A 16948-nucleotide genomic window follows, 5' to 3' on the forward strand; every position below is an offset into this window, starting at 1 on the left:
AATCGGTGGTGTGTACAGGAGTTTACTAGTCCGCATACAGCTCTTTTTATGCAGTGATCGAAAACAAATATTCTCTAAAAAATAATCCATATAAAACCAACGAGAGCTACAGTCTTTCTTATCTGAGATCATCTATAATGTGATTACTTCCACGCACATCGGTTGACAACAGTTTGATAATCATCCATGCGAAAACAAGCTTGAGACACACGAACATGTAAATGTCCACATCACCTCCATTAACAAAGAAAGATTAGAGTTCATCTCAGCTACTTTTCGTTTTTGGAAGAAGACACTCTGTGAGTTTACTTCATATTTGTTTACCACTCCATTTGTAACTTAAGTAAAGTAATTTTATTGACATTAGTAACTATAATCAAATTACATAAATTTAAAATGTAACGCATTACTTTACTGTGTATCCAGGAAAAGGAATTAGAATACAGTATCGCGTTATACCAAACTCTGCATGTGCCCCTTTTTGTTTGGTATTTATAGCCCTCATGTGGCCATTGTCTCTTGTCATGTATTGAATGTATGTGACCCTGCTCTCGGTGAGTGTTCAAGTCAAGTCAAGTCTTTGTTTTGAATTTATGTTGAATAAATAAACTGCACTTGGGTTCTTAAACTTGCCATTCAGTGGACCGTTTGTTACAAAATACACAACTGTTACATTGAACACAGCAGTTTCTTTGCTTCACCTACGTCAAGGTAATCATTGCAGAGAGTATTATGTGGCTGACTTTTGTGAACTGTGCTCCTGCTGATGTTGAGCTTGGGCCAGGACTGAAAGGACTGATTGCCAGTGTGATGGACCCACCACTGATATCAGTGCTAGTAGCTGGCATCCCCAGAGCCTCAGCACTGGCTATAACAGAAGCTGTTCCCCCATCCTCAGTGCATCCTGTTTTGGCAGTAGCCATCCTGAGTGTTTGGGCTGCACACTACACTCCTGAGGCCTTTCCTATCCACAAATCTGTCCCAGAGTCCTCTCCTGTCCATGAGTCTGCCTCAGAAGCCTCTCTTATCCACAGCTTTGCCCCAGAAGCCTTTCCTCCATGAATCCGCTCCAGTACCTCCAGAGGTGGCGGCTTCTGCTGTAGAACCTCTTGGGGTGATGGTGCCTACTTCTGAACTCTCTGCCTGTCTTATCACAGCCATGGAGGACATCCATGAACTCACAGTCTGTCGAGCTACAGCTATGGAGGCTGTCCATGAACTCTTTGCCTGTCCTGTTATGGCCGTAGAGGCCATTGTTAACCTTTCTATGCTCTCTGCTCGCTGTGGTGGTTTCCTGTGCCATTGGCTCCACTGAAGTGGTCATCTTTCCACCATGGGATCTCCGGTCTGGTCTGGTCTGTTCTTCTGTGGGAGTCTTCAACACCACCGGCTCCACCCCGGCTTCCTGCTTTGCCAGTTCTGACCTGGTGGTCACAGTCTGCCACTGCTTCATGGCCTAGGCCTTCCATTGCTCAATGGTCCAGGCCAACCACTGCTCCACAGTCTAGACCTGCCTCTGCTTCACGGCCCAGGTCCACTATGGCTCCACCGCCCAAGTCTGCCATTGCCCCATGATCTAGGTCCTATTCCCCTTCACGGGCCTGGCCCTCCATCCCTCTCCCTGTTCCACCTCCACTCCACCACCCTCCTGGACTTCTTGGGTTTGTTTTTGTTTTAGGGTGGGTGTTCCTTTTGGGTGTCAGGAGCCGCCCATAAAGGGGGGATCTGTCACGCCTGTTTTGGGTTTTGGTTTATGGCCATGTTTTCATGTCTTTTATTTTGTAGTTTAGTTCTGTTTCCATTTTTTTGGGGAGAATCTGTACTTTATTTAAGTTTTTATAAATCTGTCAACTTTTACTCCACTACATTTCCTAATTATGTATTTTAATTTAATTTCCTCTGTAGTCCTTCACGTATGCTATGATAATGGTAGATGGTAAAACTCTGGCCATTTGATAATACCTAGAATATCCAAATCAACTGCGGGTGGCAGATCCTTTTCCTATTTGGCTCCCAAAATCTGGAACAATTTACCTAACACTGTTTGGGAGGCAGCCACACTCTGTCAGTTTAAATCTAGATTAAAAATCCATCTTTTTAACCTGGCATACACAACAGCTAACATTTCTATAAGTCAAATCAACTGAAATAATTCAAAGAATTTTTAGGCTGCACAGCCCTGGATGTCAGCGGAGATCTGGGCCGGGTTTCCCGATATCGATTGATCTTAGCGCTTATGAGCATTTTCTACGAGTCATTTTACGATCGTTCGTTATTGTTTCACGTGCGTTTCCCAAAAATGCACTTAACACAATCGCACATTGCCGTGCTTTAAGTGCTACTTAGGAGTTGCTATCCGTTTGTCAAGTGCTGAAATGTCAGCTCATAGTTCGTAATTGTAGTAGCCTACTACACGCTCGTTTATTGAAATGTAAACCTAATGCTGCGTTCTAGACAACTCAGAAATAATTATAATACAAAATTATTATATTTTATTATATATTATAATTTACATAATAATATACTCATATATATATATATATATATATATATATATATATATATATATATATATATATATATATATATATTATATATATATATATATATTATATAGAGTATATAATATAGAGACATTATTTCAGGAACTCAGCCCAGGACAACTAGATGAGTCAGAGACAGATTCCCTCCAAAGACCTTGTCACCTATCATCAGGAAACACGGTGTTAGTGTTCACTGTTATGCTAATGATACTCAGCTCTAGATTTCTTCGTGGACCGGCAAGACATACCAATTTGAAAAACTAGCAGAATGCATAGTCAATATAAAAAACTGGAAGATGAGTAATTTCTTACTGCTAAATTCTCAAAAAAAAAAAAAAAAACTGAGGTGTTAATTATAGGACCTAAAAACTCTGCATGTAATAACATAGAACACTGTCTAAGATTTGATGGCTGCTCTGTCAATTCTTCATCATCAGTTAGGAACCTAGGTGTGCTATTTGATAGCAATCTTTCCTTAGAAAGCTACATTTCTAGCTTTTGTAAAACTGCATTTTTCCATCTCAAAAATATATCTAAATTACCATCTACTGTATGCTCTCAATGTCAAATGCAGAAATGTTAATCCATGCGTTTATGACCTCAAGGTTAGATTATTGTAATGCTTTATTGGGTGGTTTTTCTGCATGCTTAATAAACAAACTCCTGCTGGTCCAAAACGCAGCAGTTAGAGTTCTTACTAGAACCAGGAAGTATGACCATATTAGCCCAGTTCTGTCAACACTGCACTGGCTACCTATTAAACATCATATAGATTTTAAAATCTAAGCCCTGAATGGTTTAGCACCTCAGTATTCGAACGAGCTCTTGTTACATTATAGTCCTCCACATCCACTGCGTTCTCAAAACTCTGGCAATTTGATAATACCTAGAATATCAAAGTCAACTGCGGGCGGCAGATCCTTTTCCTATTTAGTGCCCAAACTCTGGAATAACCTACCTAACATTGTTCTGGAAGCAGACACACTCTGTCAGTTCAAATCTAGATTAAAGACTCATCTCTTTAACCTGGCTCACACATAACACACTAACACATTTCTAATATTCAAATCCGTTAAAGGATTTTTAGGCTGCATTAATGATTGACCTAATTAATTAGGTCAGCCGGAACCGGGAACACTTCCCATAACAGCCGATGTCCTTGCTACATCGTTAGAAGAATGGCATCTACGCTAATATTAGTCTGTTTCTCTCTTATTTCGAGGTCACAGAAGCCGCCAGATCCAGTCTGTATCCAAGTCAGAGGGTCACTGCAGTCACCCGGATCCAGTATGTATCCAGCCCAAATGGTGGATCAGCACCTAGAAAGGACCTCTACAGCCCCCGAAAGTCAGCGGAGACCAGGACTAGATGAGCCCCAGATCCCCTGTAAAAACCTTGTCTCAGATGGCCACCGGGACAAGACCACAGGAACCAGATGAGTCCTCTTCACAATGTGACTTTGCTGCAGCCTGGAATTGAACTGCTGGTTTCGTCTGGTCAGAGGAGAACTGAGCCTGGTTTCTCCCAAGGTTTTTTCTCCATTTGGTCACCGATGGAGTTTTGGTTCCTTGCCGCTGTCACCTCTGGCTTGCTTAGTTGGGGACACTTCATTTCCAGTGATATCACTGACTTGATTGCAGGGCTTTGAACTGGTTCAAGGAACGAAAACAAAAACCTGAAAGGAACGAAATTTTGACAGGAACAGAACCAGAAACAGAAACAAAATCAAATTTTATAGTTCCAAACTGAATCGAAAATTTTAAATGGCCATTAACCGGTAAATAACGATATTTTATCGTTCCATTTAATATTTGAAATTTGCTGTCAACCAATCACGAATTACAGTAGTATGGCCTATGCAAATGTGACACTGAAGCCATGAGTTAAATGTCCCCTGAGCTGTGAACTCATAGGTGACTCGCAATGGCAATGCCCTTAGAGTTTATCTGAGGATAGTGTAAGATGAATTCAACAGATCACACGCACCTACAGCGCTTCTGTGAATGGAGAAAACTGAAAAACTATAGGCTTACATAAAAAGGAATATAGGCATATACTCTAAATATATTTCACTTAAATCATATTGACAGATTAACAAAACGAAAGAAAAAATGTGCTAAATTACAGTTCATTGTGACACGTTCCAATGTCTTCGGAAAGGAAAACAAAACACCAGAGAGTAGTTTCTTTATTTTGCAAAAGCTTTACAGTTTTAATTATTTTGCAAAAGCTTGACAACTTTGAATAATGTCTTGCTTCTGTATAACCAACCAGCATTGGTATGACCATTGCGCCGACGCCTTACGTGCACACACAACATAATTTTGCTATATTGAAGCCTGTTGATTACCAAAATAATATACAGTTAAAGAAACAAATAAAAAGTTAGACTGCTTCGTTTTACAAAATTTGTTGCATTCAACATGACCCCACCTCAATGTGCTGATATAGCCGATGTGAAGGATGATGTTTTATGTCGATGAAAGTACAAACACTATATAGGCTAATAAAAAATATATCATCAACAAAAAACATCAACAACAAAAAAACTCGTGCCGAATGAGAGAGGTAGGCATCAGCTTCACCTTAAATTAATTTGTTTTTGGATTGACGTTTTTATAGCCTAAACTTTAGAGGATTTGTTTTGGAGAGAAACTAATAACTGTTTTTATAATGTTTGTAAACATTTTGCTTTAGACTACAGCCATTTTAGCATTCATTATTTCGGAAAGGAATTGGGCTAATAAATTGCGACATGAGCCTTGACTTATGTTTTTTTTCACTCTCAAAGCGCAATCTTATACAAGTGTTTTTTTTTTGTGTTTTTTTTACAATGCAGCAAACATTTTTAAATATCTTAAAAATACTTTGATGTCTTTAAAGTGTTAATAGATTTTTTGTTGTTGTTGTTGTTGTTTGTTTTTGTTTAGTAGCCTACATTTAGCCAAAATCTAGAAAATATTATGCTGTATTGGCTGTGACTAAGCGCAGCGGGTTATTGGCTTAAATTACCAGATCTCTCTTTAAATAAAACACTTTACTTAATAAATAAAACAATTAACATTATTACAAATAATATTAAAATAAGGCAAATTATAGGCAAAGAAAATTATTATTATTATTATTATTTTAAATAACGTTTTTAACCGGTATTTCTTCCACCCGCACCGGTTTCTTAATATTGGGCATTGTTTGAATTGTAATGATCCCGATTCCGATTCTGCTTATTGATTCTTACAATCAATAGTGATAATTTTTTTTTTTTTTTTTCTGTTTTCAAGCCCTGCTTGATTGCACAGATACTATTTAAACTGAATTAAGCTGGATGATGACATCATGAACTGAACTGCCTTTGAATGAAAAATTTGTGTTTACTATTGTCATTTTGCATTACTGACACACTATTTTCCTAATTAATGTTGTACAGTTGCTTTGACACAATCTGTATTGTTAAAAGTGCTATATAAATAAAGGTGACTTGACCTAGATGGCCATCAGGACAAGACCACGGAAACCAAATGAGTCCTCAGCACAATCTGAGTTTTTTGCAGCCTAGAATTAATCTGCTGGTTTTGTCTGGCCAGAGGAGAACGGCATACTCCCTGTTTAATACTGTTAAATTGCTTTGACACAATCTGCATTGTAAAAAGCACTATGTAAATAATGGTGATTGGAATTTATATATTTATGTTTATTTATCTGAAGCATATTCATTACTTACTACAAAATAAAGTCGGAAGAACACAGGCTGCAAGAAAGCAGGTCTGACAAATCAGTGGTCTGGCACTTAATCCTAAACTCCTAAATCCTTAACTTCTAAAAAACACCTTTGCTCATGTGCAAACAAGTGCGCGCGCAACCGCGTATGATTTAACTTTCTACTTAAGTCAATGCTGGGGTGTGCTTTATACAGTATATCACCTGAGATAATATGGTAAGTGTTGTGTTAACAATGTGTGAATTGACATTATCGAGAATATCACAAAAACACACACAGAGAGTGCATGCAAACACTACGAGATTTAGTCTATTAAAATGCATTTACAGTAGAATCATTAAAATTCAAGGCATTCTAAACTGTAGCCAGCAAAAATGCCTCTGTATGCTTTTTATATTTATATCATTTAATGTAGTTAATTTATATCACACAAAGAGTAAACACAAATGTAATATTGATTTTATACAAGTTTAATAAAGTTTGCATTAAGTGACTTACATTTTAGACACAATATTGTCTGTTTTCGCTCAATTTTGCCAATGAAAATAGTTCCAAACAAAGATTATAGCACTGTTTTGCATCTCTGTAAAACACACAGGACAGAGTTTCCTTATTGAATGAATCAGCTTTTTGAACGAATTGGATGAATGAATGATTCAGTGACTCATTAACAAAGTCAAATGCTTGATTCCTTCATTACACATTTGAACTAGACTGAACAAAATTATAAACAGCACTTTTGTTTTTGCCCACATTTTTAATGAGCTGAACTCAAAGATCTAAGACTTTTTTCTGTGTTCACAAAAGGCCTATTTCTCTCAAATATTGTTCACAAATCTGTTTAAATCTGTGTTAGTGGGCACTTCTCCTTTGCAGAGATAATCTATCCACCTCACAGGTGTGGAATATCAAGATTAGACAGCATGATTATTGCACAGGTGTGCCTTAGCCTGGCCACAATAAAAGGTCACTCTAAAATGTACAGTTTTATCACACCGCACAATGCCACAGATGTCGCAAGTTTTGAGGGAGCGTGCAATTGGCATGCTGACTGCAGGAATGTCCATCAGGGCTGTTGCCCGTGAATTGAATGTTCATTTCTCTACCATAAACCATCTCCAAAGGCGTTTCTGAGAATTTGGCAGTACATCCAACTGGCCTCACAACCACAGATAACGTGTAACCACACAAGCCCAGGACCCAGCACAAGCATCTTCACCTCCCAAGATCGTCTGAGACCAGCCACCTGGACAGCTGCTGCAACAATCGGTTTGCATAACCAAAGAATTTCTGCACAAACTGTCAGAAACCGTCTCAGGGAAGCTCATCTGCATGCTCGTTGTCCTCATCGGGGTCTCGAGTTGACTGCAGTTCTTCGTCGTAACCAACTTGAGTGGGCAAATGCTCACATTCGATGGTGTCTGCCACTTTGGAGAGGTGTTCTCTTCACAGATGAATCCCGGTTTTCACTGTACAGGGCAGATGGCAGACAGCGTGTATGGCGTCGCATTGTGCCATTCATCCACGACCATCACCTCATGTTGCAGCAGGATAATGCACTGCCCCATTTTGCAAGGATCTGTCCACAATTCCTGAAAGCTGAAAACATGTCCCAGTTTTTGCATGGCCAGCATACTCACCGACATGTCACCCATTGAGCATGTTTGGGATGCTCTGGATCGGCGTGTATGACAGCGTGTTCCAGTTCCTGCCAATATCCAGCAATTTCGCACAGCCATTGAAGAGGAGTGGACCAACATTCCACAGGCCACAATCAACAACCTGATCAACTCTATGTGAAGGAGATGTGTGCAAATGGTGGTCACAACAGATACTGACTGGTTTTTGGACCCCCTCGGACCCCTCAACACAGTAAAACTGCACATTTTAGAGTGGCCTTTTATTGTGGCCAGCCTAAGGCACACCTGTGCTATAATCATGCTGTCTAATCAGCATCTTGATATGCCACACCTGTGAGGTGGATGGATTATGTCCACAAAGGAGAAGTGCTCACTGACACAGATCTAGACAGATTTGTGAACAATATTTGAGAGAAATAGACCTTTTGTGTACATAGAAAAAGCCTTAGATCTTTGAGTTCATCTTGTGAAAAATGTGGGGAAAAACAAAAGTGTTGTGTTTATAATTTTAAGTGTATTTTGTCATGTTTTAAATAATTTCAAATGCATATATATATATATATATATTCTTCTTTTTCTAATGATCATTTTTATCAGAGTCCTATGTATAGGTTCAGTAATTTCACTTTAATGGCATAACTGAACATTAACACAGGAGCCTGGTAAAAATGCTAATTTTAGAAGAAAATTTCAAACGGCACTTAGAAGCTTTATTCTATTTGTTGTTTTTTTTGCTTGCCATGGGCCATGGTCTGATGCCATGTGGTGAGTTGTGTTGTAGCCATCATTTTTGTAGCCATCATATTCTGCTTCACACTTTAAGGTCCAGTTCTTGCCATTAACAAAATATTAACTACGACATTTGACTCAAACTTCTAATTTGCAGGTATTAACTAGGATTAGGGATGTAGAATATGGTCATGCAGAATATGTGCTTCATAAACTCTAATAAACAGTCAGTATGCTAATAAAATGCATGCTAATAAGCAACTACTTAATAGTGAGAATGGGTCCCATACTAAAGTGTTACCATATTCTCTGTATAACTTGGGTCTGGTGAAAAAACATCACATCTGTTTTTGCAGGCTCATTAAATCGCACAAGTGTTCAATTTTGTATTCTTCATGATATACGCATATACTGCATGATTTGAGGCGTCAGTCAAGTCTGTAGCACAAACAGTGCAGATAAAGTTATGTGCCAAATTTAATGCTTAGGGTCAGGAGTTTGTCTCAAATCCTTAGCTCCAATAAGTATGAGCAATGTTAATTATAATGCTTGCCTTAAGAAGAACCACTATTAATTAGAATAATATTTTAGAAGCAGAGTATTTTGATATATTGCTAGTAAGTTTAAACAAGTTAGGTATCAAACAAATTGACTTGCACTGAAACAATCAATGATCCATTGAGAGGAGAAGAGATAGCTAAAGAGATAGCATCACTAATCATCTGACAGTTGAAAGGCCAAAGCAGGATTAGTTGAGTTCTGGGTGTAAAGCTGTCTTCAAAGCACTGGGTGAGCCCTGATGGTATAAATAGAGCTGCAGCATCTAAGCCATCTTTCACGAGTCGGTTAATTTCATCCTGGACTGCTGCTGATTAAGGTTTGAGGTTGAGAAATGACACTTTATTTTCAAGCCTTTATATGTATATATGTTATTTAATTAAACTTAATGCTGTGCCCAGATCCCGTGCCCTGTCTTTACAAAAAAAAAAAAAAAAAAAAATCCTAAAAATCCACATAACTTCATTTATTTTAAAACTCATCTGTATAATATTCTCTCTCTATTTTGCCATTTTTAATCAAGTAATGATTTGCAGAAATAAGAAAGCTCCAAACATCATCTTGTTTAAACTCCATCTTCCAATAAGGGATTAGGGGAAATAGTGCTTTAGTGCATGCACAGCCGATCTACGCTCATAATCTGAGGTCATTGTGGATGTAAAGGAGGCAAACAAAGCTGTTAGCTCAGAATTCAGGCATCACTATAAAATATGCTGACACCCTATAGTGCTTGAAAATGTATTTGTTATATCCCGATTTCTTCAGTTTTTTCTTTATATGTAATACTAAATACAATATAGGGAGAAATTTCAGACACAGCAATAGTGATTTTTGTAGGTGGTTATGCACGCAAATAGGTTATTGTTATTGTTATTGTTATTGTTATTGTTGATGGGTTTAAACCAAGTGTGCAATACATACATAGCATGTGTTGAGAATTGATTACACACGTGAGAGGAATCATATACATGGTTGGCCAAGCTCTTCAGCTCACACTTTCAGTGCTCAGCACTCACAAAATCGACACTTCTCAGAGATTACTATAATGTTTAAACCCAACAAACAAATAACAGCAGAGTGATCACAGGCAGATGTATGGGACACAAGCAAGGGCAGAATATTCACAGAATATGAATGGTTGAAGATGCATATCAAGCATCCGATTGCTTGCAGATGTGTAAGAAGCATATGAAAAACTGATGTATTTTACATGTATTAGAACAACTGGGGATAATTTGACAACTTTTATTGCTAAAGAAATTTGATAGGTTCTAAGAATTGTAATCCTGAGCATTTTGTATGTAGTGAGCACATATAGTATGTAAGTGTTTTTCCTGAAATCTTCCTTTGTTCAGATAACAGCCTCTATAATGGCAGCATCACACATTTTTATTCCTGAATCGAGATTACTGAATAGTGTTTTAGTATGTAAACCTCTGGTAGTTAAGGTCAGACAGGATTACGAGGAAGTGATCTTATGTGCTGCTTCAGATCAGTGATGCTCTTACAGAAATCCTGCTCTCTGTAGATCTTCATCATTGAGGCCACCACGTGCCTTAAACACACACACATGCGCACGCGCCTTGATTAGCCTAAATTAGTATGCTTGATGGGTACATGATGGCATTGTGATCTAACAGCTCTCATATTGTTAACATGAGCACCATATACATTTGTTCATTTGATTTTGTTTTCATCCACTGACATTTTAACCCAACACTTTACTACATTTAAACCCAAAATCATACAATATTAACATTTTTTTTCATACAATTTTTTTATTTATATATTCTGTGATTATATTATGTTTTAAGTAGTGTTGTAATAATGTGTGTGTGCGATGTATGAATGAATGAATGAACGGACAAATGAGTAAGCAAATACGTGAATGAACTAACTATTGTGTGAAATGAACAGAACAAAACGTAATAAAACAAAATGGAGGATCTACATTAGTGATAAATGAGACATTCTTCTAAAACAATAAACTAGTGTGTATAAAAGATTGGTAACACTTTATTTTTAAGGACCAAATCTTACTATTAATTAGTAGCTTATTAGCATGCATATTACTAGCATATTGTCCCTTTCTTAGTACCTGTTAGGCACATATATTCAGCATGACCATATTCTAGATCCCTTAATCCACCTCATCCTTCCTAACTTAACAACTACCTTACTAACTATTATTTATCAGCAATTTAGGAGTTTATTAAGAAAAAAAAATGTAATCAATAAAAACTTACTGAGCTAGTTAATAGTGAATATGTGGTCCCTAATCTAAAGTGTTTCCAAAAGCATTCTTCTATCTGATAAAATAAGACTATTATATCTTATATCAGAAAATGCTTTACTGCTTACAGGATTTCATAATATTATGCAATGTTAAATTGTGCACTGCTAAAACATTTTCTTCTTTTTAAACTCTAGTCACAGTTCCCCCTGTGTGTGTGTGTATACACACACACACACACACACACACACACAGAGGAAAACAAGACAAATCACAGATTCAAATAACATTAAGTAGTCTTTTATGAGTGAGTCATGAGTCATGAGGCTGGACTAACCTGCAGAATGAACGATTAACTAACCAGCAGACACTTGACAGCCTAAGTCTGTAATAGAGAAGCACAAACCAGAAGAATTACTCTATTCACACACCCACGGACTCACTCCTGCTCCTTGCCTCCACCTCTCTCTCTCTCTCTCTCTCTCAAACACACACACACACACACACACACACACACGTGTGAACGGTACTGTAAAAATAGACATCTTAAAGAGGCAGCAGCTGCCTGAAAATCACTGACAGTTAACTGACAGCTTTAGTAAATATATATATATATATATATATATATATATATATATATATATATATATATATATATATATATATATATATATATGTATGTATATATAAATCTATAAGATATCCCAATATAAAAATATTAAGATTATTGATAAAAATCTGATTAGAAGTTTTGATGATTCAAAAAACAAATGATTATGCAGAAATGGCATTCCCATTATATACAGTGCATTTGAACAATATAAAATAAAAGGCTATCAAGTGTAAAGAAATGTATAATAACAACAACAAAATATAAACACATGCTTCATAAAAAAAAAAAATGTTTTGTCAGTGCAGTAATCTTGAATGCCTGATGATGGTCAGATCTAGGTTATAAATCTAAAATATGCTTTAATTAAACCTACTGCATGAGGTTACACCAGGGAGAGTCATTTAAAGGGTCAGAGCAGTTCAAAATAGATCATACGATAACAAGTGCATGTTTCACTTTGACAGTGCAGAACTGTAAAACAAAACACACTTGATCAGCCATGCCTTGTTTGAGACTGGCTGAGGACATCAGCTTGCTGGTTTCCAACAGTTTCAGTGCTATCCTCTAAATGTGGTAAATCATGAACCCTGTCTCTGTTTTTTATGTAAAGCTGGTGACTTTGAAGAACACACTCACACACACGTTGATTCAGATATTGTCTTGTCATTGCTTGAATAGCCACACAACATACCACACACACTCCCGTATGTCTCGAAGACACTCAGTAAAACTTATTAACATGAGCACACACATTCAAAAGTGTCCTACCTCTCTGGGTGTCTTTTTATGGTGAGTGATCATGGGAAAGCAGCAGTAGCACAGCAGGCAGAAATATCCAGCATGATGCTGTAAACTATGTCTTTTTCCTTATCTTGTCTTCACCTAGTCACTCTTTTGCTGTATCTTCTGTATTCTCACCCGCTGCGAGTGTTTGTTCTCTCTCTCTACAGCTCGCTCTTCTTCTTTTGGTTTCATGCACACACACACACACACACACACACACACACACTTCAGCTTGCTCACCCTTTGTGACCCCCTCCTGTTTCTCCCTCTCTCTGTGGGTGTATAATTAGACTCAGTCCTGTCGTGATACAGCTTTCACTCATTGTGGGAACGTCTCTGAGCTGCTGGACATGCTGGCAGGAAGCCGAGCAGCTTTGCTCATTAACCTCTTAAGAGCTGGGGAATGTACCGGCACTGCCTGCCCCCCATTGGCCACTTCCTCCCAGCCCAGTAAAGGGCTGCTTTGATTGGCTGCTGTACTGCATGTTTCCGTACAGCAGCTGATACCATTGGCTATAAGTGCCACATGCACCACTTGCAGCTTGTCCACATGCCCTGCTTTTCATTTAACCATCAAATTTTTAAATACTTATCTGACTATGATTAGTAGTAAAATGCCTTCTAGTTTTGTTGTCAATCACTGCTTGTAAACTACTATACTAGAATGTTGTCAGATTTAAAGCCATTTTATCCCTCACATGATTGATGCTGATTTAAAGTTTAAAGTTAAAAAGCAAAGGTTTCCTGTGCATGAAGGTTCCCTTAGTTTTTTCGATTTGCTGTACAACTACAACGTTACCTATTAAGTCATAAAAACAAACAAACAAACAAAAAATGTTCTAATCATGTTGAAAATCATAATCAAGATTTTTTATGTATTATTATGTATTTTATTTATTTATTTATTTTTTAGTGTGAGTTGCGTTGCCACCACAATGATAGAGTGTATTCTGAGTGCAGTGGTGTTTTGAGTAGTTTATAATTTATAGCTTTATGGCTGCTTGTTTAAATGTTATTGCTATATCTATAAAATACACTATATCTTAAAGTCAATTATTTTCACCCCATCAACAATTATCTTTTTTCTAGTTTTAAGCATAAACTTGATTAATGGGGTAGGAATGATAATGATAATAATATAAAAACAATAATTAATTCTCATCTTACAGAATTTTTATACATTTATTTTAAATGTGTCAATATTACCATTAGAAGACAAAACAGTACTTAAGTATTTATTTATATATTGTGCATTCAAAATACCAAAGTACCACACAATACTGAAATGGAAGTAGTTAAAAAATTATATATGTCTGGTGGTAGCAAACTGCTGTGGTCCAGCCAGAGCCTGGACATCCCTGGAGAGACCTGAAAATTACAGTCTACTGACGGAAAAACCTCCAACCTGTCAAGAGCTTAAAAGGCTCTGCAGAAAAGAATAACAGAATCTCTGCCAAAGATGCTTCAACAAAGTATACAGAGTTAGGTGTCTAAATACTTATGCAGTTGTATTTATTTAACTAATATAACTATGAGTAAAACAAACAAAATAAAACAATATATTTGTGATTTTAAAAATTTGAAAATAACACTTCGTTTTCAGTGATTTATGCAATGTCACTGTGTGACTGTGTCATGTTTAGTGGAACTAGATCATGGTCACCAAGTCACATGCTGTTTGTGTGTGTTCTCTTGTGAGCATTGGGGCCTATTCTCATTTCCTCTCTGTCTCTAACACTCTCACTTCTGTCACACTGTGACATTATCTGACTGCTCACATGCACACACGCTCCTTGTCAGCAGCCAGACAATCATGAAGGTTCCCAGCTTGTATTTATGCATACACACACTTTCTGAGGAAGTGGTCAATGCAAACAGAACAGAGGGCATGACTGCTGTGTCTCTGACCCATCAATAGATTTTCCTTAAGGACGTTCTCTAATTGAGAAAGCATAAGAAAAGATCCGTTTCACACCCTAGACAACTGCCCACTGTCTGTTTTCTACAAAAGGCAGCTATGCTTGAAGGTAGCATCCTAATTGAAACACATTTCATAACATATTGTTTTCATGACATTTCCATTAGTGACATTAGAGAGCTAACAGGAAGTTGTGATTTGCTTAGTATGATTTTAAATTTCGTAATGCTAAGAAGAACTGGCAAAATTATTGAATGGTGGCAGTACAAACCATGCATTTCAAAGTAACAATAGGGCTCAGTGTTTTTTTTTTTGTGGATCAGTTAAACAGAGTAAACACTTTACAGGTGCTCTGAATTTGTATTGATTAAAAGATGCTTTTGTAATAGTTCTGTGCTCATGTTTTGTTATATGGACTTTTACTTTATAGATCTGTTCCATTCCGGTTTCCTTAAAGGGGACCTATTATGCCCCTTTTTACAATAGGCTTGTTTGAGATGCTCCTCGCCTCGCCTGAACTGAAAGCAGGTGGCTGCAGTGAGGGGAGGAGTGAAATAAGTGCAGTCAAGACGGACAGTTCTGACCTTTCAAAGTGGAGCAGATACTTACGAGATCATAGGCGGATATCACGTTATTCTCACTTATGCTATGTGTTGCTGATAAACATCATATAATGTCAGTTCTGTTGCTTTTATATTAAAATAGATATGATAAATGACACCCAATGTGCTTGCTATTTAATTCCATATGAAAGGCGTATTTATCATCCGTTTTTACTTTAACGCAAACATGTATTTTATATTTTTATAGAAATATGACAACAATCACATATCTTACACAGAGATCAATCAAATGAAATCAGATAAAAAATAAAATATTTGGAGAGCAATCCGACACAGCCGCCTCACAGTAATAATGCGGGGGAATGTCCGAGGAGAGGGCTCCGAGCTCGCTATTTGCCTGAACAGGTAAAGGCTCCTGCGGGCTCCAGGGCTCGATTGCCTGAAAAACAAAAAAATGAGAGGGCTCCGAGCTCGCTATTTGCCTGAACAGGTAAAGGCTCCTGCGGGAGCAGTCACTGCTGCGGCATTGGGGAAACACAGAAAGGCTCCTGTGGGAGTGGGGTTTGGAGTTGTTGGGTTGGGTTGGGTGAAGTTGAGATGAGCCGCTATGGGTATATTTAGTGGTGTTAAAAGGGATGTCTATGGTGGGTCTGGAGTTTAAGTGAACAGAGATGGACTGTCGTTAAAGGGGTCGGCTGATGAGGGTTCAGTGAGCTCCTTTGATATGGAAGCAGTCTGACCAAATGTAGCTGTTGAAGGCCTTTAAAAAAACAACAACAAAAAAATGAAGTAGAGTGGTGAGGGAGAGGGTCAGCGGTGGCAGCCTCATGCTTAAATCAGCCTCTGGGCTAGTGTCTGCTGTGGAAGCTGGAGGCCACTGAGAAGGAAAAGGGGGTTATTAATAACGGGAGGAAAAGACTGAGATGTGTGGGCCTGTGTTGCAAGTGGAGGCAGCCTCACACTTGCTTCAGGTGCTGTAGCTGTAGGCCATGGGAAGGGAGTGGGGTTCCTGAAGAGCTTTTGTAGCCTGCGCCGCTAGCGGAGGCAGCCATACACTAGGGACTGTAGAGAGCGGGGTGCCACTGAAAAGGAAAAAGGGGAAAAAAAGTAGCAAGAGGAAAGTCTGAGATGTGAGGACCTGTGTTGCAAGTGGAGGCAGCCTCACACTTGGGTTGGCTCTGGGAGTGGGAGTGGAAGAAGGGGGGGGGGGTGGCAGGCATTGGGGCTTGCGCCATTAGAGGAGGGAGCCTCACGTTAGAGTTGGATGGTGGGACTGCAAGCCATGGATAGGGGAGAGGGTTGGGAGTGGGGTAAGGAAAGGGCTGTGGATGGGTCTGCGCCACTAGTGGAGGCGAACTCACGCTAGTGTCTGCTATGGGAGCTGGAGGCCACTGAAAAGGAAAAAGGTATAAGAAGTAGTAGGAGGAAAGTCTGAGATGTGAGGGCCTGTGTTGCAAGCGGAAGCAGCTTCGTGCTTGCTTCACCTGCTGTAGCTGTTGGCCACAGAAAGGGAGTCCTGAAGAACGTGCAGCCTACACTGCTTGCGAAGGCAACCTCACGCTAGCATTTGCTATGGGAGCTGGAGGCCACTGAACAGAAAAATGATTATTAGTAGTGTGAGGAAGCGGAAGAGATGTGTGGGCCTGTGTT

At 38.4% G+C, this 16948-nt stretch overlaps 1 protein-coding gene across 13 annotated transcripts in view; it reads right to left on the reverse strand.

Annotated features, from left to right (window-relative positions):
- Positions 1 to 13199, reverse strand: part of zmp:0000000926 (ataxin-1) — a 30346-nt gene extending 17147 nt beyond the window's left edge. For 4 of the 13 annotated variants that reach the window (XM_042750037.1, XM_042750033.1, XM_042750034.1 and 1 more), the window contains exons 1-2: positions 12803 to 13025; positions 11759 to 11806 (exon numbers count right to left, since the gene is read on the reverse strand). The gene's annotated coding sequence lies outside the window, so the exon portion shown is untranslated. Of the gene's footprint in view, positions 1 to 11758; positions 11807 to 12802; positions 13026 to 13057 lie in introns of those variants that run through there. The other 9 variants (XM_042750039.1, XM_042750038.1, XM_042750030.1 and 6 more) reach the window with 3 other exon arrangements.
- Between the last annotated feature and the right edge of the window lie 3749 nt (positions 13200 to 16948).

Source organism: Cyprinus carpio, chromosome B23 (assembly GCF_018340385.1).
Source record: "Cyprinus carpio isolate SPL01 chromosome B23, ASM1834038v1, whole genome shotgun sequence".
Classification (NCBI taxonomy): domain Eukaryota; kingdom Metazoa; phylum Chordata; class Actinopteri; order Cypriniformes; family Cyprinidae; genus Cyprinus; species Cyprinus carpio.